This window comes from Lonchura striata, chromosome Z (genome assembly GCF_046129695.1).
Source record: "Lonchura striata isolate bLonStr1 chromosome Z, bLonStr1.mat, whole genome shotgun sequence".
Classification (NCBI taxonomy): Eukaryota; Metazoa; Chordata; class Aves; order Passeriformes; family Estrildidae; genus Lonchura; species Lonchura striata.
In genome coordinates, this window is record NC_134642.1 from 815,927 (window position 1) to 841,295 (window position 25,369).

At 54.1% G+C, this 25,369-nt stretch overlaps 2 long non-coding RNA genes across 2 annotated transcripts in view; one reads left to right on the plus strand and one right to left on the minus strand.

Annotated features, from left to right (window-relative positions):
• LOC110481843 (uncharacterized) overlaps positions 1-18,066 on the minus strand; it is a 48,286-nt gene extending 30,220 nt beyond the window's left edge. Inside the window, exons 1-3 of the long non-coding RNA XR_002467327.3 lie at positions 17,944-18,066; positions 14,032-14,116; positions 7,793-8,062 (exon numbers count right to left, since the gene is read on the minus strand). This is a non-coding gene — a long non-coding RNA (uncharacterized LOC110481843). The remainder of the gene's footprint in view (positions 1-7,792; positions 8,063-14,031; positions 14,117-17,943) is intronic.
• Positions 18,067-21,342: 3,276 nt separating this feature from the next.
• Positions 21,343-23,999, plus strand: LOC116184574 (uncharacterized). The gene is made up of 2 exons (XR_004149330.1): positions 21,343-21,474; positions 23,766-23,999. It is a non-coding gene; the product is annotated as an uncharacterized LOC116184574 (long non-coding RNA).
• Positions 24,000-25,369: the final 1,370 nt, after the last annotated feature.

Below are 25,369 nucleotides of genomic sequence, written 5' to 3' on the forward strand. Positions count from 1 at the left end.
CTCTGGAACAAGGCCTGCTCCCTCAGGCCTTAGGATAAAGCCTGGCTGTAATTGCAGCGAGAGGATATTTACAGCCCCATTTAGCTCGTTGCTTTGCCTTAAAGAGGTGGGGATTTACACGTGTTAAGTGCTCCTACAAATCTCCTTTACCCTTTCCTGGAAAAGGGCAACACAATAATAATTGTTAAATTTATGAGCTCGGCAAACGGAGCTCTTCAGACTCCCTGCTCTCAATTTGCCTCCCTCCATTGGAATTCCTGACTGTCCCAGGATCCTTCCCGAGCAGGAAGTTTGGGAAGTTTCCATGCCTGCAGCTGGAAGTGCACAAATGTGATTTCACTACCAAAATACACTCCTAGAATCTTATGGAATCACAGGAATTGGGGCTGGAGCAAGCCCCCAACAGCACAGAGTCTCACAGGGCGCAGTTAAATCCTGCCAGGGAATGGGGATTCCAGCTCTGCCAGCGCCTCACCACCTTTTTTCCAAGGAGGAATTCTCCCTGAAATCCCACCCGCAGCAAGTCGCAGGGTGGGGAGGCACAGGAAATGTCAGAGGTGCTAATTGCTGCCCGATGAGTTCCATCCCCGTTGTTCGGGTGACCAGGTGTAAGAGACCATCTGAAGACCCTCACTCATTTTCCTGCCGATTGCCACGAGCAGGATTTCCCTTCCCCTCTGCAGTTCCAGCTTGGAGAAGACAATAGTGCAGGTGCAGCCACTGCACCGTTACGTGCTGTTCCAACGAGGCCTGGCAAGAACTTGGCAAGGAGTTGGCAAGGACTTGGCGAAGCCCCAGCATCGAGTGGCCTACTGCAATTCCTGCTTCACTCTCCACCTTTAAGCCAAATGAACTGTTGGGGTGACTCTGGTGGTCTCTCACTGAAGACCCCTCATCTGCATCACTACCACTGTGACGGAGATCAAGAACCCTCTCCCCAAGGACTGAGACTGAGACCCTTACCACAAAGAGTGGGGCGGGGGGGAATGACCTGACCTGTTCTTCTCCAGTAACTTCAATGGACTTATTCTTTATTGTGTTTGTTCAGCCTAGATGATGTTCTGTAAATACACTTGTTCCCCCACAGCAATTTCAATAGACTCTCATTGTTCTGCCTGTTCCCCCCTTTTTCCCTCTGTGGGCTGTAACTGGACCCCTGGGTTAGGTAGGACTTTGGAGACTCTCCCCAGCACAACAAGACGGATCCCCATCGTCCGGACCAGCGAGGACTCCGCCTGTGTTGGTAGCTATTCCCATGCCCCCTTCTCTCTCTTTCTCTCTCTCTCTCTATCCTTTTTTTAAATTTCTTTTCTGACCCCACTATGTCATTTATTGTTTTGGCCCTTAATAAAGGTGCATTTGTTGTGATTAACCTGCTGTTTGCCCTTTGCACTTTGGGATCGGCTAAGGAACCATCACGACACCCCGCTATAAGCGGATGGTGACACCAGGGCTGCAAAAGGCCCTCGAGTTTGAGTTGCTGAGCTCCGCAGCGGGCTCTGCTTGAGGAAAGAGCCTCTCCCGAGGCACCGACAGGCAGCCGCCTCCCCCGGGAGAGCGCGGTGCTCCCAGGCGAGGCGTGCGAGGCTGCGATTTCTCACACTTTGTTGTTTGGGATTCCTGCCTCCATCGCTCTTCTCTCTGCTTTCCCAAACCTCTGCTGCTATTCCGGGAGCCGCTTCCCCCGCGGGGCGCGCTCGGGGCACGGCGGAGCGTCGCTACCTGTGGATTCGGGATGCCGGCGGTGTGTGCGTGGGAATGTCGCGCCCGGAGCCGGGAGAATCCCGGCAGCGGTGCCCTGGGGCTGCCCGCAACACTGCGGGGGTGCCACGGCTTCTCTGGGAAACCCGGGCAGCCCTCGGAGCTGGAACTGCTGCCCTGTCCCATCCCTGTCCCTGGAGCTGGAACTGCTGCCCTGTCCCATCCCTGTCCCATCCCTGTCCCATCCCTGTCCCTGTCCCTGTCCCATCCCTGTCCCTGTCCCATCTCTGTCCCTGGAGCTGGAACTGCTGCCCTGTCCCATCCCTGTCCCTGTCCCATCTCTGTCCCTGGAGCTGGAACTGCTGCCCTGTCCCATCCCTGTCCCTGTCCCATCCCTGTCCCTGGAGCTGGAACTGCTGCCCTGTCCCATCCCTGTCCCTGGAGCTGGAACTGCTGCCCTGTCCCATCCCTGTCCCTGTCCCTGTCCCTGTCCCATCCCTGTCCCTAGAGCTGGAACTGCTGCCCTGTCCCATCCCTGTCCCATCCCTGTCCCTGTCCCATCCCTGTCCCTGGAGCTGGAACTGCTGCCCTGTCCCATCCCTGTCCCTGTCCCATCGCTGTCCCTGTCCCATCCCTGTCCCTGTCCCCTGCCCAGAATCCCCGGATACTAAAGGCAAAGGCGGGCAGGGGTGTGGGAACGATCCCCATTAACCCTTTCCAGGCCGGCAGCCGGTACTGAGACCCTGCCAGGCTCCAGGCAGGCAGCCTGGGCTGGGGGTGTGCAAGAAAGGCTGGAGGTGTGCAGGACAGGCTGGAGGTGTGCAGGACAGGCTGGAGGTGTGCAGGACAGACTGGAGGTGTGCAGGACAGGCTGGAGGTGTGCAGGACAGGCTGGAGGTGTGCAGGACAGGCTGGGGGTGTGCAGGACAGGCTGCTCAGCTGCTGCTCCACACCCCCACCCTGAAGGACACCACCATCCCGAGGATCTGGGGCTCCCCAGGCACCTCTGAGCTCCTCCACGCCCAGTCCCAGTTCTCCTCTCCTCACTCGCCTGCTTCTCTCCAATCTGTCTATTTAGATTCTCCCCAAACAAGATGGGAATATCTCGGTGCCTGTTTGTGAAACTATTCCTCATCCATCTGTTATTTACATCATTCCTTTTCCTGAGGTGTCTCCAACAAATGCTGGCTGCACGCTCTGGATGTGTTATTAATAAAACAGCTGTAAAAATATGAACTGCACGGCCTAATTGTCAGCCCCGAGCGGGAGCCAGACCCATCCCGGCCGGATGCTGGCCCTGGAATGTGGTTGTCCTCCAGAGCCCGCCCTGCTCCGTGCTCTGCTCCTGCAGCCCTCCATTCCAGCCCTGCCAGCATGCCAGGCTGCTCCCAGCCCGGCCCCTGTGCCAGGGCCTGCCCACCGTGCCAGGCAGCAATGGTGTGATGGAGCCCTGGGACCACCTCACTGCACTCACTAAAGCTCCACTTCAGGGATAACGCCCGAATTTTCATTCTGCCCTGGCCAGGTCATGGCTCTGCTTGAAGGGCAGCCCGTGGCATGGCATGAGCAGCTCCAGCTCCTCCCAGGGACACTTCCCAGAGGAATGTCACTAGGCTCGGAGTGAAAACTTTCATTTTGGGCACCTGTGGCCATGCAAGCCGCTGAGGAGAAAAGGCACCAGGAGCTGGGCTCAAGCCAGGCTGTGTTTTACCCTGAGCTGTGCTCTCCTGGGAGCTGGAGGCTGAGGATGAGTGTTTGTGGCATTTTTGATGTTTCCATGGGGATTGCTATAGAAACAACTCTGCTACCCCTTCATTTATTAATTTACTTTGTTAGGGAACCAAAGGTAAACCTCAGCTCCAAAGAAACAATGGCTTGAAAGAGATTTCGCCCGGCTCCGCCATCCTTGTTTTCCAGCGAAAGGCCTTGAGTTTGTGTTTAAAGGACAACATTTGCAGCTAATTTAATCCAGTCAAAGGCATGAGATTCCACAAGGTTTCCTTTGAGACTGGAAAACAACAGCTGATCTGTGTCATAACACATTACAGCCAGCGTGCTTCAGCTCCTGCTGCGGAGCATCCTGGGCACCGAGCTGGGACAGCTTCAGCAGCCCAGCTCCAAACCCTCCTTCCCTGGGCAGGGACAGCTTCCCCAGCCCAGCTCCAAACCCTGGGGCAGAGCTCCAGAGGGTGCTCAGATCACTTCATTGTCATGGTGGGAATGTAAGAGCATCAAGAAGCCAACCTGCCGTTTGAGAGAGTTGAAATCTCGCTGCAACACCCCACTGTGGGCTCCAGCTCCTTCCCTCGGTGATTGCTGTGTCTCTGCAGCTCAGGTTGTTTTCCTTGAGTCTGGAATCCTCCCAGAGGGGATGCAAAGGGATGAAATCCCTAAGAATTGCCCTGGAGAGCAGCAATCCATGGGAAGGGATTGGTGTAGGAATGGCCAGCACATCTCCATATGGCAGCCGGCTTCTCCTGGCAGCCCTAAATCAAGTTAGGATGAGTAGCTGGAATTACATTTCATTGTTGTTTTTAATATTTGAAATGTAGCTTCGATTGCAGGCCCGCTGCTGCTCCGGGGGGAGAAGTGCCCATGAACAGAAGCCTGGGATAATTGCTCTGCTTTGGAGGGACTGGGAGAAACGTCGGGAGGAAAAACATGCTCCAGATGGGAATGTTTTAAATCCAGGGCAGCAAGTTCAATCAGTACCCCATTTGGGGAGTGAGGATTCTTTGGAAAGGAGGGAAAAGTCCCTATGTGAGATCCCAGGGAAATCCAAGCGTCCTGGCAGCGAGAGGAGGTGTCCCAGACCCCCAAAGCCAGTGCTACTCCATCCAGCAGCCCAGGCACTCGTGTGTGCGGGAGCTGTGCCCTGGCCCCCGGTGCCAGCCCTGGTGCCAGCCCCGCACAGAGCCGAGCTGCGGGCACGGCCAGAACCACCCGGAGCCCCTGCAGCACGGATCTGCAGCTCTTCCAGGTGAACTCATTCCCTGCCCTACTTAAAAACGGGGCACGTTCCCAAAACGTTTGGGTATGAAAAGCCGCGGGTCCCAGCGGGGAGGTGCTGACACCTGTGACAACGAGCAGCCTGTTCCCGGCTTGTTCTCAGGTGCTTGCTGAGAAAAGGCACCTCCCAAGGCGTGATCCCACATCCTCAGCGGTATTTTGGGACCTTTGAAGCCAAGAGCTCGGCCAGGGCTGTTTGAATCGCCGTGGGATTATGGGATGCTTTAAGCTGGAAGGGATTTTGAGGATCAGCTCGTTCCACGCCATGACCAGGGTGCTTCAAGCCCCAGTGTCCAACCTGGCCTTGCTCACTCACAGGAACCCACAGCCTGGCCACGCTCCCAGCTGGGAATTCCTTCCCAATATCCCACCTAAACCCCCCTTGTCATTGAAGCCGTGGGTTCAAAGGGTTCCACGCCTGGCCACCCTGTGCCCCAGAATTCCCGAAGAACTCGGCACTCTGTTTTCCATTCGCCTGTGGCAATGCACTGAATAAACTCCTGCCACACATCTGGTTAGGAGCAGGGCAGCAGGAACAGGGCAGCAGCAGGCCAGGTGCTCTCCCTGCTGTCCCGTGCAGGGACAGCTCCGTGTCCCCGCTGCGCTGCCATGGCAGCAGCTCCAGTCAGCGTGCAGCTGCAGCTGCAGCGCAGGGAACGCGCAGGATGCCGTGTCACACATGAGTGACTCCCGGGCAGCCCGAGTGACAGATGCATTTCCTCGACTCCAGGCCGGGCTCCAGCACAAACCACTCTTCATTTATCAATAATTGGGCCTTAATTTCATTTGGCAGCGCTGGAGCAGCATGCTCAGCTTCCTCTCCAATAGACTCCCGCTAATTAGGCTGGCTTTGGGCATCAATCTCTTGATTTGAGCCTCTAATAATCAGCCCAGATCCTGCTTTTTGCACAGGACGTGGTGGCTTTATCCATAAGTCATTATTAGCCATAATGCAATGGGAATGGGAACCGCTCTGTTATTGATGGCTCCGAGAGGCAGGAGCAGGAATCCCTCTCTGCCTCTTCACGTCTTGGCTCCTCTGGAACAAGAAATGTTGTGCTCCACAAGGTCTCAGGCACCAGAAAGGGTGCTTGTGGTCTTTGGGGAAGGGTTTGTACAGGCACACAAGTTTGGGCTGGCTGGAGAGGCTGGGAACTCCCCATCCCTCTTAGAGTCCCAGGCCAGGGTTTGGAACAGCCTGGGACAGGGCAAGGTGTCCCTGCTGTGGGAGCAGGATGAGCTTTAAGGTTTGTCCCATCCCAAAGCATTCCTTGATTCTGTGTGCATGAGCAAGGCCGGGTTCCTCCATCTCCCAGTGTAAAATTTTTTTTTTCCCTCCTCACAGCCCTTTGGTGCCCAGGGTGACAGCCTGAGGGCCGTGCCCAGCTCGTGCCCAGCTCGAGGGCAGCGCTCAGCCCCGAAATTCTCTCCAGGAGGGGCTCCCAGCACAGTTCTCGCTCCGAGGGTTTGCTGGCACAGCCCAGCTCAGGGATGGCTCCTCAGGGCTGATTGCTGATGAGCTCCTGGAGTTTGCTGTGCAATCCAATCCAATCCACGGCATAATTGAAGAGCGTGAGCAACAAAATTCCTCCTTGTTTCACCCCAGTAACTCCACCAAATTCAGCGGAGAGCGCTCCATATGGTCCCGCACCAGTCGGCTGATGTGTGGATTGTGCCAGAATAGATGAAATCTCCCACGTCTTGGTGGCTGGTTGTTATTAAAGATCTGTCCCAGCAATTCATTGGGATTGGAAGGCACTGCAGCCTCTGGAAAAATGATGGATAGTGCTGCTGTGCAGCTCGGAGAGGGATGGAAAATCTGGGCTCGCGGTGCTTGGCTGAACAGCACCGTGCCCACGTGTACTCCCTCCACTTCTGGAAAAGTCCAACCTCAAAGCCACTCATTTCCAGGAAGAAAGCAGCTGGATCTCAAGGGCCTCTTCCCAAATGAGCTGTGCAACTCCTGGGGGACAACCCCTTCTGGTGTCCCTTGCCCTGGGCTGCAGCCCTGCCACTTAAAAAAGATTTGTTCTGAGGCTCTCAGTGGCCCCGGGCCCTTAACATTTCTTTTGGCCTATAAACAAATTTTATCGTTTTATTGGAGTCAGGAAAATTGCTGCATCCATCTTGGAACGTGGAGCATTATCCCATTAAAGACAAGTAGCTGATGAATGAAATCAGGCTTTAAGCACACCGGTGTGGAGTACAAAGTTGCTAAGTTTGCTTCCATTGCAGGATCTCTTACTCACTGTTTACTCCCATCCCACTCTCGCCCGAAGCCCGGGAGATGCCAGGGCAGGGAGCCATGGCTGCAGAGGGAGGGGGATGTTCTGTGCTGCTCCCAGCTGGCACGATGACAGGGTTTCCTGGGGGAAGGCCCCTCTGGATAAGGAGTGCAGCTCTGCACAGGGCACCCCAGAATGCTCCTGTGCCTGCTGCCCATGGGCACCACGGAGGGCCCTTGCCAGCCCCGTGCCACAGGGCAGCAGGGCATCCCGGGAGAGCAGGGCAGGCGTGGAGCACAGCGCAGAGCCCCCGGCCCCTTCCCTCGGCTGCCCCCACGGATCCGTCCCTTCCTCATTCCCAGACTTTTCTGGGCGGTTACCATGGCAATGCTTTGCCTCAATAGGGTCCTTGTGAACTTGTTTACCATCCCAATTATAACATTTTCCAATCCCGGCTCCTTCTGACAGCTCCGTGTCTCCCATCTGTGCCTGATCCCATCGGCGCTCCCCACGCCCCGCCTCAGGCCCATTCCCTAATTCCCAATTCCCAGTGAGGAAAGGGAGCTGGCAGCAGCAGCTTTCCCAGAGGACACGGCAGGATGGAGGGAGCAGCCTGGCCTCGCTGGGGATGGCCCAGGGATGCAGAATCCCTGGAGCACCCAGTGCCTGAGGGTGTCACGGATGGAGCCTTTTCCCCTCTGCTCCATCCAGCCTGGGCCCGGATGGGTGTGGGCATTGTGAGGGCTCAAGGAATGTGTGGTGTGTTCTCCACCGGGCAGCACCAGAACACCAAGATTCCCTAAGGAAAAAACCACAAAGCACAGGGAAAGGTAGAGAAACCAGAGGCTTTCACACACCTGCCAGTGGAGAGATTGGAGTGGATCCCTCAGTCCTGCAGGCAGGAGGGCGCTGACATCCACGGGGGAAGCTGCGGCCAAAGAATGTCAGGCTGGAGATAAGCAGGCCTGGGGACAAAGTTCCAGCTGGGATGAGAGTGCAGCCACTGGAAGCTCCAAGTCCCCAGATGAAGACCTTCTGGAAGCTTCCTCTGGCAGGACTGGGCCGGGTGCAGCTTTTCTGGGGCGGAGATGAAGTCGAAAGCTGATAAAGGTCCCTTGTCTGTGGATCTGGAAAAGAAAAGTGCACTTCAAAAAAAAAAAAAAGGAAATCTGTGCAGGGCTGGCCGCTGCCAAGGCGTGACTCAACCCCGACAGGCGCAGATTCCTCCCGGCTCGGGAGCTTTCCAAATCACTCGGCGTTCTCAATGGCTCCATTATGAGCCTCTGAAAGAGCATTGTGGCCTCGGGGCTGGGCTGAGGAACCCACCGGGCTCGCCAGAAAAGCGGCAATGGGAGCGGTGCACGTGGCCGGCAGAAGCTCCTGAGGCACCAGGGAAAAACGAGATTGCTCCGGGAAAGAGCAAAACAACAGAACACAACAGGAATCCACAGTCCCTCAAAGAAAACATTGCAATCCTCCCCAGGGATCACTTGAACTGCCTGAACACAGTGCCTGCTTTTTGGATGAGGGTGGGACACGAGGATCCCAAAAATCCGGAGTCACTGCAGTTGGAAAAGAGCTCCAAGACCATCTGGTCCAAGCTGTGTCCGGTCCCTACCTTGTCCCCAGCCCAGAGCACTGAGTGCCCCACTCCAGTCCTTCCGTGGGCACTCTGGGAATGTGGAACATTATCCCATTAAAGACAAGTAGCTGATGAATAAAATCAGGTTTAAAAACCTCCCTGGGCAGCCCCTGGCAGAGCCTGAGCACCCTTTCCAGGGGGAAATCTTTTCCATCAACGATTCCCTGCCCAGGGAAGGGGCATATTCCCCTCCCCACTGGCCCGGAATGCAGCATGGATTTATTCTCAGCACAAGCAGCACAGGAGATCAGACACTTGCACAGGCTTCCAAAGCACCATTTGTCTCTTTTTTCCTCATCTCATTTTCATCCTGTTCCTCTTTCTCTGATTGCAATTTGCAATCCTGGAACAGCGACCGAGAGACCGGCAGCAAAAGGCACCGGGAACCCTCTGAGAGCGTGGAAAGGGCCAGCAGCAGCTCTGGATCCCAATCTCCATCTTCCCACCCGTGCTCATCCCTCCCCTTCCGTGCCCACCCGCATCTGCCTCTCCATGTGCCGTGGGGGAGGCTCTGCCCGTTTGTGGCACTCCCAAAACGATGGCTGGGCCTGCTGGGTGTTCCAGCTCCCCGTGCCAACACTCTCAGGGCAGCGTTGCCCTGCTTGCCAGGCTATTTGGGCTGGCCTTTGCTTTTTTCATCCCACTAAGCTGGGAACTAAGTTTGGAGCCACGGAGCTGGAAAAGGGAAAAAGCACAACAGGCCTGGTTTAAAAATGGATGGGATGGGCCCGGACTGTCTGCACAGCCAAAGGGCTTCAGTCACCCGGATCCTGCCTGGAGCTCACAGTCCAGAAATCCCCGTGGGACATTCCTCACATCCAGCAGCTCTGATCCATTGCCCTCCGAGGGTCTCTTGGAGCACATTCCATGAGATTCCTGCCTCGGTGGGAAGAGGGAGAAGGAACCAAAGCACAGCTGGGGTTTGTGGATAGCAGGATGGTGTCTCTTTCCAGGGGAGCATCACTCCAGCTCTTCCTCCCTCCCCTTCCTCCGTGCTAGTTTTCTAACAACACCTATCCCACTGCCCAGCTCCTCGGCAGAAAGATTTGCTAAAACAAGGATTTCATATTCCTGTATCATCCCCTCCTCTGGATGGTTTCTGATGATGGAAGGAAGGAGCTTGGAGCCTGCTGGAATTTGAGAGACAAAGAGGGGAAAATGGTGCTTCTGGCGCGTTTGGTTTTAATGGGAGCAGCAGTGTAATTTCACCGGGAGCCTGAGAGCTGCAGCTCCAATGGCTGCTGTAATTAAGTGGGAAGGGAGGTGCTGGGAATGACAGGTTTCCATTTGCAGTACAAACACTCTTCCCAAAATTACGGCTGCTCGGCAACAAATGTGCCACCTGCGCGAAGCCGGGGAGGAGCAGCTTCTGCCATCCATGTGTGGATGCACAAGGCAGCTGAGCGGTGGCACGAGGAGCTCTGGAGCTCCTGGGGAGTGCCCTCGGCATGCCAGGGGTCCCGGGCACTGCCCCTTTTGTTTGCCCGGCCCCTCTTCCTGGGATGGAGGGAGAGGCCGCTCGCTGGGGTTGTCTTTGAGAGAAGCAACAATTGCTTATGTTGAGCAGCTGGGAAGTGAATCCCGGAGCGGTGGAGGGATGCACGTAGCTGTTGGGACATCTGTGGCATCTCTGCCCCATCCTCCAGCCCTCTCCTCTCCTCTCCTCCGGCTCCTTTCCCAGCTCCTCACCGCCCTAAAGCCAACCCGGCTCCTCTGGGCTGCGCTGTGATGGCAACTATTCCACGAGTGGAAACTAGGGGGAAGAATTTCACCGGGATAAAGCTGCCGGAAAAAAAGGCGGCTGGCTGGCGCGGGGAGGGAGAGTCGCTTCCCCCTCTTACCTCGTGCTTCTGCAAGTCACAACTTTTGTCAGGCTGTGAATTCCCAAACCCCGCGGGCTCTCCCCCCTCTCTCTTTCCCGAGTCTCGGCTGCTCGGCGTGGGGCCAGGGAAACGGGGAGGGGAATGCCATCCTCGCCTCAGCCCGGGGAGGGCACACGGCGCTTTCCCAGCGGCTCCGACGCTTCCGTGCCCAGGGACACAGCAGGATGTTTGCCTGGATCCTTCCCTTCTCCGGGTTGGACACCCCCGGGAGAGCAGCAGGAGCTCCTGAGTGCCCGTTCCCAGTTTGCAGAACCCCCCTTTTGGAAACAGGGAGAGGAAGCAGAATGAACTCCAGGCGGCCCTGGAAGCGTCCCCACGGAGAGGCTGCGAGCGCAGTCCACAGCTGCGTGGCAGTGAAATCCCCTGGAAAAGCAGGAGATCTGGAGCTGCCTGCACGGCTCCCTCCTCCTCCTCCTCCCCCTCCCTGTGATGCAGAGCTCCTTCCCTTGGTAGACACTTCTCCCGATCGTTCCAAGCAGAAGGGAGCCATGGTGACTTGGCAGGAGCTGAAGATCCGCCTTTGGAGCATGAATCAGCCCCATCATTCCTGAGGAAAGGAACATTTTGGGAGGATTTATGGCAGAGCAGGCTCCCATCGGATCTGCTGTCACAGAGCCTGCTAAAGGCTCCAGATAAAAGGCTCGCAGTTTACAGCCCTGGAAAATTGGAATGCGTTCCCTGCTGCGAGCACACGGCACGGACTCGCAGGGATGCTGCCCGTGGAGCAGCTCCAGGCCATGGAGTTTCTTTTTCCTCGTTTCACGTTAATATTTCAGCGTGTCCACAGAGTTCTGCCATCCAGAATTCCAGTGTATTCCCAGAGAAAGCTGAGTTTGGGGATATTCCCATCCAGCCGGGCCTCCACAATGAACCTCCTGATCAAAGGCCAGGTGATGAAATCCCATTCCAAAATATTGTTCCATCCAACAGCCCAAGCTATTCCAAATTCAGGAGCTGTACTAAAAAGTGCCACGGAATCTGTCCCACACCTGGGAAATGCAACTGCTGGAACTAAGGAGGGCTCCTTCCAGAAGGTTCAAGCTCAAAGGAAAATTTCTCAGGTTTGAAATGAGTATCTAAATACATTGTATTTTACTCATTGTACATGAGTATCTAAATACAAAAATAATTAGGAAAAAAAAAGTAGGAAGTTGGGGAGAGAAGATTTAAGAACAAAGAATAAGTTTGTGGAATGAAATTTAGGAAGTTTGCACCAACAAAGTAAGGAGGATCGGAAAAAAAGACATTTGTACAAAAAGAAGAAGTTTCCGCAAAAAAATTAAGAAGTTTGTCACAAAATTAAGAAGTTTGCTGCAAAAGCTTCTCAAGCGAGCCCAGAATCTTTCGCAGGGAGGAGCTGCACAAAAGCAGCTCCCTGAACATGTTTTGCCTTTCCCAAAGCTGTTCCCTAAATGTCACTTTTATCGCCTTCTCTCCCAGCCTTTATGACCATATGTGTTTTTATGATATTCACAACATGCTTGTGCCACACAAGATGCAAATGCAATTTCCTGCTGGAATGGCTCAATATGCACAGCAACAACTGAGGGACACAAATGAAGGAGAGGTGCCTGGGGGGGGCTGTCTGCCCCATCCCCTTGGGAATTACCTGGGAAAGGCTGGGCCACACCTCGGCCCTTCCTCAGGGCAGCCTCCTCCTCCTCCTCCTCCTCCTCAGGGCCTGGCCAGGACACCTTGGGCACCTCCAGACCTCCTGGTGCCACCCAAACCAAGAGTCCTTTCCTGGGGAAATTCCTCCTGGTGTCACCCAAACCAAGAGTACTTTCCCCAGGGAAATTCCTCCTGGTGCCACCCAAACCAAGAGTCCTTTCCTGGGGAAATTCCTCCTGGTGTCACCCAAACCAAGAGTCCTTTCCTGGGGAAATTCCTCCTGGTGTCACCCAAACTAAGAGTCCTTTCCTGGGGAAATTCCTCCTGGTGCCACCCAAACCAAGAGTCCTTTCCTGGGGAAATTCCTCCTGGTGTCACCCAAACCAAGAGTCCTTTCCTGGGGAAATTCCTCCTGGTGTCACCCAAACCAAGAGTCCTTTCCTGGGGAAATTCCTCCTGGTGCCGCCCAAACCAAGAGTCCTTTCCTGGGGAAATTCCTCCTGATGTCACCCAAACCAAGAGTCCTTTCCTGGGGAAATTCCTCCTGGTGTCACCCAAACCAAGAGTCCTTTCCTGGGGAAATTCCTCCTGGTGCCACCCAAACCAAGAGTCCTTTCCTGGGGAAATTCCTCCTGGTGTCACCCAAACCAAGAGTCCTTTCCTGGGGAAATTCCTCCTGGTGCCACCCAAACCAAGAGTCCTTTCCTGGGGAAATTCCTCCTGGTGCCACCCAAACCAAGAGTCCTTTCCCCAGGGAAATTCCTCCTGGTGCCACCCAAACCAAGAGTCCTTTCCTGGGGAAATTCCTCCTGGTGTCACCCAAACCAAGAGTCCTTTCCTGGGGAAATTCCTCCTGGCGTCACCCAAACCAAGAGTCCTTTCCCCAGGGAAATTCCTCCTGGTGTCACCCAAACCAAGAGTCCTTTCCCGGGGAAATTCCTCCTGGTGCCACCCAAACCAAGAGTCCTTTCCTGGGGAAATTCCTCCTGGTGCCACCCAAACCAAGAGTCCTTTCCCCAGGGAAATTCCTCCTGGTGCCACCCAAACCAAGAGTCCTTTCCCGGGGAAATTCCTCCTGGTGTCACCCAAACCAAGAGTCCTTTCCCCAGGGAAATTCCTCCTGGTGTCACCCAAACCAAGAGTCCTTTCCTGGGGAAATTCCTCCTGGTGCCACCCAAACCAAGAGTCCTTTCCTGGGGAAATTCCTCCTGGTGCCACCCAAACCAAGAGTCCTTTCCTGGGGAAATTCCTCCTGGTGTCACCCAAACCAAGAGTCCTTTCCTGGGGAAATTCCTCCTGGTGCCACCCAAACCAAGAGTCCTTTCCCGGGGAAATTCCTCCTGGTGCCACCCAAACCAAGAGTCCTTTCCCGGGGAAATTCCTCCTGGTGTCCAGCCTGAGCTCCCATGGCACAGCCTGGGGCTGTTTCCTTGTGTCCTGTCCAAGTTGCACCTCTGTTCACTGCTTGTCCTGTTGCAATTCCAGAGAGCTGGAGAGGGGCTTTGGACCAGGCATGAGGTGTCAAATTCCATCCTGGGATTGATAATCTGGGATAGCAGCTCGGGAAATAGAAAACATCAGAGAGGGGATCTTGAAAACCAGAGCAGAGCATCCAAAAATAGGAAGAGCTAGGGAAATCCCATTTCCTGTGGAATTTTAATCACACTGGGGCTGCTTTTTCCAGCTGGGAGCAAGTGTCACAGTGCCTCCCAAAGTGCAGATCAGCACTTTGGGTTAGTCCTGGCGGCACATGCAGGGAAAAACGGGAAGAAGAAGTGATTGTCCTTAAAATATTCATCCCTCGGCTCCCAGGCTGACACGTGTAGTGGCTGGGAGGGAAATTCCTCGCCTGCTCTTGGCCCGGCTGGAATGACTCATGGAATAATGAAGGGCTATGAATTATTTATGGATTTCTGTGTAGGACATTGCAGACAATTCCCACCTTGCCGTGCCTTCTTACCTCGGTTCCAGCCCCGCCTTTCCCGGGCCGTGCAGCAGATCCCGGGGATCCATCTGTGAAGTCGGGATGAGCTCCTGACCCGGTCCTGCCAACGGGAAGAAGGCAGGATAAATCCCGGGTAAAATCCCTCCCCTTCCTGCCAGAGCCACTCGTGCAAAAAGGGGGGTTCCAGCTGCTCCCCTTTCCCCAGTTTAAAGCAGCTCCAGGTTCATTTATAATCCCTGGGTAGGATTTTCACTGCTGGGATTTGGGATGATCCCAGTGCGGATTCAGCCTGGCCATCAGTGGGATCGGGATGTGTGGCACTAGGGAAAGTTTTCTACCTGGAAATGCTGTGAGTTTATGGATGTCTACCTGGAAATGCTGTGAGTTTATGGATGTCTACCTGGAAATGCTGTGAGTTTATGGATTTCTACCTGGAAATGCTGTGAGTTGATGGATTTCTACCTGGAAGTGTTGTGAGTTTATGGATGTCTACCTGGAAATGCTGTGAGTTTATGGATATCTACCTGTAAATGCTGTGAGTTTATGGATTTCTACCTGGTAGTGTTGTGAGTTTATGGATGTCTACCTGGAAATGCTGTGAGTTTATGGATTTCTACCCGGCAAGGGGAATTCAGTTGAAAATGTAAAACCATCTGACTCAAACACAGAAACTCAATTGAATTGCACTGCAATAATCTGGAATCCCAGAGGGATGAGGCCACACAACGAGCTTTCGGTGGGGCTGTGGGAGGAATTTGGGATCTGCTCCCTCCCCTGGGCTGAGCTGCAGGAGAATCCCCCGCCCTCGGATGTCTCCATAATCCGCAGCGGGATTTTTCCCCGACGTGCAATATCGCCTTGTCCTCATTTAGGAGCTTTTGTGTCTCCTCCTAAGGAAGTGCAGAACAAGAGGATTAAGGGAAGAACTCCCAGAAAATCCCAGCCCGTGGTATTGCTCGCCGCCGGCCGAACAATCCCGATCTAATTGATCACGGCATTAATTCCCCCTGATCTCTGTGTGCTCGGGCAGCCTGCTGGGAGATTCCTAATCAAATTACAACTAATTCCCAGCAATCTGACACTGCCAGCCTCTGCTCTCTGCTTTAGGGATGTGAAGTGCATTCCCCATCCTGCTGCCTGGGGGTGTGGGGCTCAGGGAAATGGGTTTGGAAAAGGGAGCAGAGTGCTGGAACATGGAATCCTGCACTGGGCTCGGGGTTGGGCTGGCTTTGCAGCAACCTCTGCCCCAAGGCCTGCCCTGAGCACTTGCAGCACTGATGGATTTGGGAATTGCAGGGCTGCTCATCCCTTCTGACTGCAGCTAAAAATAGGGATGGAGTTGGCAGCTTTTTTTACCTCCCAGCAAGAGCAAAGGTGGCTCATCTGGGCTGAATCAGGCCCTGCTGGATTTCATCCCGCTCCCGGGCCTTCCTCATCCAGGTGCTCCCCTTTGACCCCGGGCTGTGAAAAGCTCCCAAGGTTTCAGGTTCCCTGTGTTTGGAAAACTCCAATAAAAGGTGCTTTATTGATTCTAATTAAATCTTTTTTTTTTTTTTTTTCCGAGGTGGAGCAGATCCCAGTTAACTTTAATTTAGGGCTGACATTTACCTGCTGCTGGAGGAGGGGGAATTCCAAGTGGACAATTCATTGCAATTTGAGGGAAAAACATCTCTGAAATGCCAGAAAAGTGCATATTTAACATTTGCACTAATTAAGTGATTTTAATTTAATAATAAATCCCTCTTGTCTCTATTTCTCCTCATCCCTCACTCCTGGCCTGGCACAGGGATTGAACTGCACTAATTCCTCCTTTTTCCAGTGTAAATAAGCTTTAATTCCTTTTTCCAGCCAGCCAGCACCTTCATAATTTCACTTTTTGTCAAGAAATCCTTCATTTGGAGTTGCCTGCAACAAGTTTTCCCCTCTATGCTGCAAAACAAATCCAGACTACGGCGCACCTGGTCCGGGTGGGAATTCCTCTGCAGCACCATCTGGAACGGTTTTGATGGAAACACAAAGAAAATTGTGCCACAAACCCCACCCCTGGCTGTCCTTGGATGTGGGGCTGGGAGCACCTGGAGAGGGGAAGGATCAGCCTGAGCTGATCCTTAAGGTGCTTCCCAGGGAAGGTTTTCCTGGGGGATCTGGAGCCTCATCCTTCCCGAGTGTCCAGCTGGAATGCCTGCTGGAACAGCGAGCCCTCTGCAACGTGCCTTCATCCATCTCCGTGTCCCCTGCCTTGCTGACTGAGCCCCGAGGGCTCCAGCTGTGTTCCTGTCACAGCCTTGGGGTCACCCCCTTTTGGGCTGTTAATGAAGTTCCTCTGCTAATGAAGCTGCTCCGCTGGGCTGCAGCAAGGGATGAGGTCCCTGCCTGGGATTGGGCCATTAATGAAGGGAAGTATGGAAAGGCACCCAGACTGTCCAACCCCATTCCCTTGGATGCTGCTGCAAGGGGAGTTCAGGGATTTGGGCACCTGGATGAGCAGCAGAGGGAACGAGGGCAGTGCAGTGCTGAGGTCTCACCCTGGCAAACCTCAGCCTAATTCCCTGCTCAGGTTTGTCCTGCAAACATTCCCATCCTTCACTCTCCCAAGTTTGCCCAAGTCCCTGCTTGTGTGGCATTATCCAGGAATTTGGGATTGTATTTCCCCGCTGTGATATAAAATGTTGTCCTTTGCGTCAATGCAACTCTGACAGAAAACGTGTTACTCCCATTTTAAAACGTTGTATCCAGGTTTCCTTTTGGAATCACATCCTGTCCCATGGGATTTATTCATCTACAGCCTCTGGCTGTGTATTTCCAGAGAGGATAAGAAATGTACCAACAGAAATATTTGTGGAACAACTCCTGACTTTTCAATTACGGCAAAGTTTGTTGACAGAGCGAGGTGAAAACACCAAATATTGGGGATGAAACATGCCTGGCTTCAGGTGCAAACGTTCCTTCCCATATTGCCCTGTTGTCCTTAGTAGTTTTTGCAAGCAGAAACCCACAACCAGTAACCCCAGTAAGGGCTGTGGCTGGAACCATCCCAGCACCACCTGAGCTCTCCCAGCCCTGATCCCGCGGGATCTTCCCGAGCGACTTCCCAGGTTTGATTTAGCTCTGCTGGGCTAAGCACTTTATTAATTGGCTCTCTTTTATTTACAGTTCCATGGCCCCGAAGATCTGCTGGGGTGGGTAATTGAATTTGGGGGAGCCCAGTAATTAAAGGAGTCCGAGGAGCAATCAGGGAGCGTCGGTAAATAAGGGAAGGGCTCATCCATCAGCAGCATTAAATGATTGCAGCTCATGTGTGAGCTCCTAACTCTAATTTATGGCTTCCTGAGATTCTCAGCGCTTCCCTCCTCCTGCCCAGGAGAAGTGGTTTTCCAAGACCTCTCGTGTGCTCTGTGCCATCCCAGAGTCCTGGGTTTATCTGGGGGCAGCTCCAGATGGTGGGATGGTACAGGACAGACCCAGGGGAGAGCACCCGGGATTCCCGGCTGAGGGATGCATTCCCAGGCACTGGGAAGGGATTTTTTCCAGGACTGAGGGTTGTGCCAGGAGCGGCTGTCACCCCCCCGGGGGATTCTGGCAGCCCAACCGAGGACATGTGGCACGGAGAGGGTGCCAGGGAGCCTCACCTTTCCCTGGGATGCAACAGCAGGCATTTTGTGTGGGGATCTGCCTGGGAGGGAGGGCAAGGGGCAGCTCTGAAAGGAGTGATTCCCACCCTGGCCAGCAGCAGGGAATTCTGCTGGGACAGCGGGGCTGTCATCCCCTGGGGCTGGAGTGCAACACCATGTTGTTTCTCAGTACGGATGCAGCATTTCAAATGTTAGCATTTTCCATTTTAGCCCACTTTTCCATTTCATTCCAAATCCCTGTAAGAAGGAACTCCTGGGCTGCTGCAGCTGCTGCTGCTGTTTGAAGTTTATTTACCTGTTTTTCCCCAGCGAGCTGAACTTCCTGCCCTGTCCCTTTTGGAGCACGGATCTTTCTGGAACGCACTTGCTGTGCAGAGCAGGGATCAGTTTGGGAGGTTTGCTCTCCCACAATTCCGTGGTTTTGCTGGCACGGCATCAAAAGATGACAAACATCCTGCAAGGAGACAGAGGCTTTATTGTTGCTGTTTGGGGGGGTTGGCACACCCCAGATGGGGCTGGGATTTTGGGATAAATGATTCCAACCTGCATTTAATTGTGGATTGGTAATCCTGCCTGGTTTGGGGAATTCAAAAATCTCCATCTGGAGGGATGCGGAGCTGCTGCCACGTGACAGCGCCCACGTTCCCGAGCCTTTGGAAAATGCCCTTTGGGAAGGACAGAGCCACGGCCAGGGGCACCTTTTCACAGGAGGGAGGGGCAAAATGGGGGGGGGGGGAACCCCAACTTGGAGTGCTGCACCCACAGATGCTCCCAGGAGCAGGGAAAGGATTGGAAAATGCTCTTGGCAATAAATATGGAATGTCTTCCCAGCCCCTCGTCCTGCTGGGTTTCTGGGGGATGGTGGAAGTGTGGCCAGCTGTGTGAGCACACACTGGACACCCAGGAGGATTCCTGGGGGTGTTTGATGGGGCTGGGCAGGAATAATCCCAAGAAAAAGCAGTTTACAGTGTTTGTCTCCCCATCCAAAGAAACCCTAAAGCACAGGAGTCATTTGAATGCGTGTTCTTCCAGGCATCCCACATCCAACCTCCCGACAGCCTGCGCTGTGTCGTGCCAGACAGAAACGGGTGCCAAGCTCTGCCCAAAAAAAACCAAAACTGCGCTGCAGGAACACCTTGCTCGTTCCCAGAGACACGGAACAAGAGATGAGGGAGAGAAATGGCCTCGGAATCCCGCAGGGGGAAAAGCTGATTTGGGAAAGGGATGATGGATGGAGGGCCTCTGTGTGCCCGCTGGCCCTGGCACTGCCGTGCCCCAGAGCTGGGCTCTCTGCAGCTCACGTTCCTCTGTGTGCCCGCTGGCCCTGGCACTGCCGTGCCCCAGAGCCAGCGTGTCCAGCCAGTCCTGGTTCTCCCAGGATTCTCTTCCCTGCATCCCCACGTTCTCCTCGGCATTCCCGATTCCCAGCAACTTTCCAGCCTCCTCATTACCAAAGGTTGTATTGAAGATTCCCGTGTCTCCGGCTTAATAACCCCCAAACGAGTCCCGCCGGAATTAGCCGTAATTAAGGACATTGTGAAATATGGCAGGGGCAAAGGGAATTACACCGTATTACTTTATTAATAATATTCCTTAACGACACTGAAAATTGCTATTAGGCCCCGACCATTCCTGCCTGGATCTGGAAATAGTCTTTTGCTATGCTAATCTAGCACAATTTTCTTTTCAATGTAAACAAATTATGCTCTATTAATATGCTGTTCTCCTTGCATAGTTAATTATTGTAACAGTAAGGAATAAAATGCTCCGGCTTTCGCTGTTTCGGATGGAAAAAGGGCTCCATAAATACTTTAATAGGGAGCTAATTATGCACAGAATTCCAGCGCCGAAAATGCGTTTGTAATTGCATTAAAACGGTCTTCTGTTCAAATATTGGGAAGCCAGCTAATCGGAGGTAAGCTGGAATTTCAATATCGTCAATCCATGATTTCCGTTGGCTGCTCGTGCCTTTCTCCATACCCGGTTTTGGGAATGTGGGGAATGCTGAACGGCGCTCCCTGCGAGCAGCTCGGGCTTCACAGGGTTGGGAAAAGGGATGTGAGACAGAAAAGGTGGGATCACCTCGTCACCGAGGTTCAGGCCGTGCCAGCGGAGCTCTAGGATGGATTTTAGCAAAAGCCCACCATGGAAAAGGTCTGTAGCTCTGCGTGGTGGACTTCCCATCCCTGGAACGCTCAGAAACCACGGGGGTGTGCCAGGTGAGGACACGGCTGGTTGATGTTCTTAAAGCTCTTTCCCAGCCTCAACAATTCCACCAGTGTCCCAGGGGAAGATGCCGCAGGACTGTGCCAGGAGAAGGCCGGGCTGGGCACGGCGAGGTGGCAGCGAGGACAATGGGATGGCGGGCACCGAGTGGGAACAGGCAGGCAGCTTTGTGGCACAAAAGCAAAGGAGAGGATTCCAAATGGCTAATCTCCAGCCACCCCCACAAGTTTTGTCTCTCTTTAGCACCTTTCCCTGTTGCTAAGTCTCGCATCCAAAAAACCCGCAGAGGAGACACTCCAAATTATGCAGCAATATTGTGTCGAGCAGCCGAAAAGAGGCTGGGAGCAGGAGCTCCTGGTTATCTTTAGGAAAATGCTGATTGTCTTTAGGGAATGCTGGTTGTCTTTAGGAAGTCCTGAGTGTCTTTAGGAAATCCTGGCCCCGGGGTTTTATCCCTGCAATGCTTCGTGTGCCCCTCAGGTGAAACAGGAACGTCTACAATGGGTTTGTTTGCTGCTACATGAGTGACCCGAGTCAGGTTATTTTTATTTCTAAGCGAGAAAGTTCCTTAAAATACACCTGAAGGCGCATGGCAGGGGCAGAGGAGAGCCTTCCAAGTGAAAATTCCTGACAAATTAGCTCAGGCCAGGAGTTAGCACTTCAATTTTCATAACAAATACTTCAGCAAACCCAATTCCTTAAGCTTGCTCGTAGGAAGCCAAAGAAATCATCTGCTTTGGGGGGGGGAAAAGAAGAGAACAAATGGGAAAAAAAGCCGGAAAAAAAGACATGTCAGATCCCAGCTATCCTGCCAAAATCCCCAACCAGCTTCCTAGCTTTTAAGGGAAGAGCATTTGAAATATCTTTGCCGAGTCGTGTCTGTTTGTCTGACAGATGTCTGCAATGTTCTGGGAGCTGGAGTCATGCTCCGAATGTAAATAAGATTATGGGCCTCGCAATATTCCCATTGCCTGGGATTTACCTCCACAGCAAGGAGCAGCAAACGGAAGGCAGGCCTTTTTCCCAGCAGCTTTTTCCCTCCCTATCCCACAAGCAGGATTAACGGTTTTTTTTTGCCTCGTCAGTTAAATACCCAGGTTTGTCCTTTAATCCAGTGAGTACTCCAAAGGATCCAGCTGTTTTTTCTGGCTCAAACTAGAACTTATTCACTGGGAAGCATCATCTCCTTTCCCCCTGGAATGAATAACCAGCGGAGTAATGGAGTTGAGTGCTGCAATCCCAGCCATGCTCCTGGGACAGGCAGGGGTCCCTGTGTTGGGAAGGGCCATCCCCACTGTCAAGAAGCAGCTCCAGGGCCTGCGGCAGGATGGGTCATTTTGCATTTTCCAGCAAACTTTCATTCCAGAAGTGAATTCACCTCAATTCCTAAAACAAAGCCTCTTCTCAGAGCTGCAATGCAGCGCTTTGCCCTTTCCGTGCCCTTCCCCGAGGGATCCCCGTCCCGAACACCCGAGGCCGGGCATGCCAGGAGTCATCCCGCTGTCGTGCCTGAGCGAGACATCCCCGCTGGAATTTGTCAGGGAATGACAAAGTCATTGATGCCGACTGCGACGCGGAGCCGCGTGCGCCGGGCCGGGCGGTGAGTGGAACAGCGCGGCTTTCACCTGAGACAAAACGAGGTCTAATTAGATTAATCTGCAAACCTTGTCTGATTCATGAACGCCTCGCCCCACTCTCAGATCAGAGCCGTGGGGCTCTGCTTTTAGGGCGAGCAGAATGTCCCCCCCACCCACGCTCCTGAGGAGCTGAGCTGGGCTGGCACGGGTGTCGGACACTCTCCAGCTGTTCGGGAACCGTGTGTCAACATTATTTACCGACCTAACGCCATGATAATTACGGAATGAGCACGGGCAGGATGGCCATACATACTTCATGCCGGCGCCGCGCTGCCTTCGGAGAGGCGGGGGAGAAAAAATTCATTTCCAAATGGGTTCCGGGCCTGCCGGCAGATGGGAGAGCACGGAGGGTTCTGCCGTTTAACCCCCGCGCCGCCGCGGCCCGGCCGGGAGCTGCGGTGGAAGGGTTCCTTTAAAGGCCCGACACCTGCGCTTTTACTGCACGGCAGCGCGGCCAGATGTGGAAGCCGAGCGCTCGGAGCAGCTCGCAATTGGAAAAACGTGCCCGGCAAAGGAAAGGGAGGCTTTTATTTCCACATCAAACCTCGATCTTTAAAGAGTTGCCTCGCGTCACCTTCGGCTCCTGCTGAGCGCCGCCGCTCGCTGCTGCCTCCGCGCCAGTCCCGGCCGTGGGCAAAGCGGCCAATTAATTCCAGAGGCTTCGGCGAGTCCGAGTTCCCTGCGGAAAGGGCCGTGCCAGCCTGGGGAAGGGCTCCCGGCGGGCCAGGCCCGCGGTGCCCTCGCCACAGAGCCAGGGTGGGATGCTGCCATGCTGCCGGGCACCCCGCTCGCCGGGGATACCGCACCCGAATGCCACCGGGATTCTGCCGGCGCTCCGGCGCAGTCCCTCTAAGCACGTCTGGGCTTTGCAGCCTGCTTTTCTCCTAAATTTGGTTTTCCTCCAGCCCTCTCGGGATTATCCCCAGGCTCTGCAGAGTGACCTGACCCCGGTGCCCTCGGGGTTTTTTTTGTTTTTTTTTTTTTTTTTTTCCCCTCCTTTTTTTCCCTGAAGTGTGAGCTCATTTGAAAATTCCAATTTCTCCAATAATTCGCTGCAGCTGCCGAGATGTTCCCGTGCTTTTGATCACTGTTATTAATGATGTGCTGTAACATATGCAAGCCTTGCAATCCCAGCTACTCTTTCTTACAAAGATCAGTTTGTACTTCCCCCCGCTCCCTTCTCCCCCTTCCCCTCCCTTTTCCCTCCCTCCCTCGGCTCTGATGGAGCTCATATGTTTTAGGAAGTTCATCCCCCAGCTATTAGTCGGAGAATTAGGAAATGTGTGGGCAGCTCCTCTGTGGTACAAAAGACATTGGAGGAAGAAGCTGTTCCCTTTTATTCCCCAAAGAAGGTTTTTGGCTTTATTTCGGGGGTCTGAGTTTGCCGTTAAAAATGTTGTGGCTCGTTCCTAATGTTGTCTTATTGACTTCCATGTTTTGAGAGAGCTTTCCAGCTTTGCGGTTTTTTTTTTTTCATTTCTCAACCACTCCCAGCCCAAACAGGAGATCTCGATGCTGTAAACAAACCCCAGGTAATAATTCCATGGCAATCTGGGTATTTCTGGCCCGTTTCTAACACCAGCAGCACCATCAGAAGGCGAGAGCCATCCTCTGCCACTGCTCTCAATCCAAGCTACTGAGAGCCAGCTGAAATTGGACAATTTAAGTCGGATTTCTTGTACCTCCTGTCCCTCCTAAAAGCCCCCAGCTGAGGAATTCTTTGCCCATGCTGACGACCAAGGACGCGGGATGCCCTGAGGACACCGCAGGGACAGCTCCGGGTGTCCCTGCGCCATCCACCGCGACCCTCGGCGTCACCCCGGGCACCCCGAGGTGCCCCCTGTGCCCGAGGAATTCCGTGCTCGGGAATGAGGAGCCACCCGAGGGAACACAGCCAGCGTGGAGCGGTGACATCCTATGGCACAAACCCACCACCACCAACCAGGACAGGGCTCACCTCTCCCCGTCCCCTCAATGTTATTTTTACCCAGCCAAATGAATTCTTGGGGCGTTTCAGCCCCAAGCTCAGGGGGAGCAGGAGCTGCTGGAGGCGGGGGTTGTCCCCCCCCTGAAGCTGCCGAATGGCTTTTTGATTCCTAAAGCTGCCTGCGGAATGTCGTATTCCCTAAAATTTCTCCCTCATCTCCGCTCTCAGCCGCGAATCGGAAGGACCACGAAAAAAAAAGAACCCAGGCTGCGCTTCTTCCCCCCTTTCTCCTCCTCCTCGTCTTGTATTTTTTTTTTTTTCCAGCAGGACGAAACAGGTGCTGAAATGTGAAACCCTACTGAGGGATTTCCTCGGCAGGCAGCGCGGTGGGAGCACGGAGAGCCGGAGCGGGATGTTGCTCCCAGGGTTGCCGGAGCGCCGGGAGAGCTGAGCTGTCGCTTTAAGAAAAAAGAAATTCGGCTCTGAACTACCCAAAACCCTGCCATTTCCAGCCTGGGCTTGATTAATGATTTTTCTATCTAATAAAAGGTTCACAAACCATCTGTTTTTCTCCCTAATGCCTTGCCCAAAGGTTTTTCGTTCCTATTTCAGGCTTGGGGCCAACTGACATTCCCCTCTTTTTTTTTTTCCCAGCCTTGTAAACAAACCCTTCTCTCTTTTTAATCTTCCAGGGCTGTTTCCTACCCATCGTTATGCATATTCATTGCGAGTAAACATTTTTAGTGTCTACACTTAATCTCTTCCACTGGCAATTACTGTTCTATGCTGTTTTGTAATGCAGAAGGGCCAACGCTTTCCCTTCTAATAACAGCTGGGTCGCAGATGGGGCCTGCAGTCATTGTAGAAAATAAAAATTTACAAGATGCCAGTGGAATTTATTTCAGTTTTATGGAGTCACAGGAGGAACCTTTCTGTTATCCGCCTTCGGTGCAATCTGCAGGCGCGAGGCAAGCTTTTGACATTTAATCAAAGGGGGGTTCAGGTAGGGGCTGGAACGGGTGAGGGAAGAAAGCAGGTGGATCCTATTAGGCAGTGCCATGGTTAATTTATTTGGGAGTGATTGGCTGAGATGTGTGCAGCCGAGCTTTGACATCCCGTGTATATCTTGGTTAGCATGCCCCGCTCCCGAGCCCGCGCCGCTGGCACCGCGCTGCCAGCGCCTGGGGCCGCCGTGGCACCCTGCTCGGGATGGCACCCTGCTCGGGATGGGTGTCACCCTGCTCGGGATGGCACCCTGCTCGGGATGGCACCCTGCTCTGGGTGTCACCCTGCTCGGGATGGCACCCTGCTCTGGGTGTCACCCTGCTCGAGATGGCACCCTGCTCTGGGTGTCACCCTGCTCGGGATGGCACCCTGCTCTGGGTGTCACCCTGCTCTGGGTGTCACCCTGCTCGGGATGGCACCCTCCTTGGGTTCACCCTCCTCTGGGTGTCACCCTGCTCGGGATGGCACCCTGCTCGGGATGGCACCCTCCCTGGGTTCACCCTCCTTGGGTTCACCCTCCTTTGGGTGTCACCCTGCTCGGGATGGCACCCTGCTCTGGGTGGCACCCTCCTTGGGTTCAACCTCCTCTGGGTGTCACCCTGCTCGGGATGGCACCCTCCTTGGGTTCACCCTCCTCTGGGTGTCACCCTGGTCTGGGTGTCACCCTGCTCGGGATGGCACCCTCCCTGGGTTCACCCTCCTCTGGGTGTCACCCTGCTCGGGATGGCACCCTCCCTGGGTTCACCCTCCTCTGGGTGTCACCCTGCTCGGGATGGCACCCTCCCTGGGTTCACCCTCCTCTGGGTGTCACCCTCCTTGGGTTCACCCTCCTCTGGGTGTCACCCTGCTCAGGATGGCACCCTCCTCTGGGTGTCACCCTGCTCTGGGTGTCACCCTGCTCTGGGTGTCACCCTGCTCGGGATGTT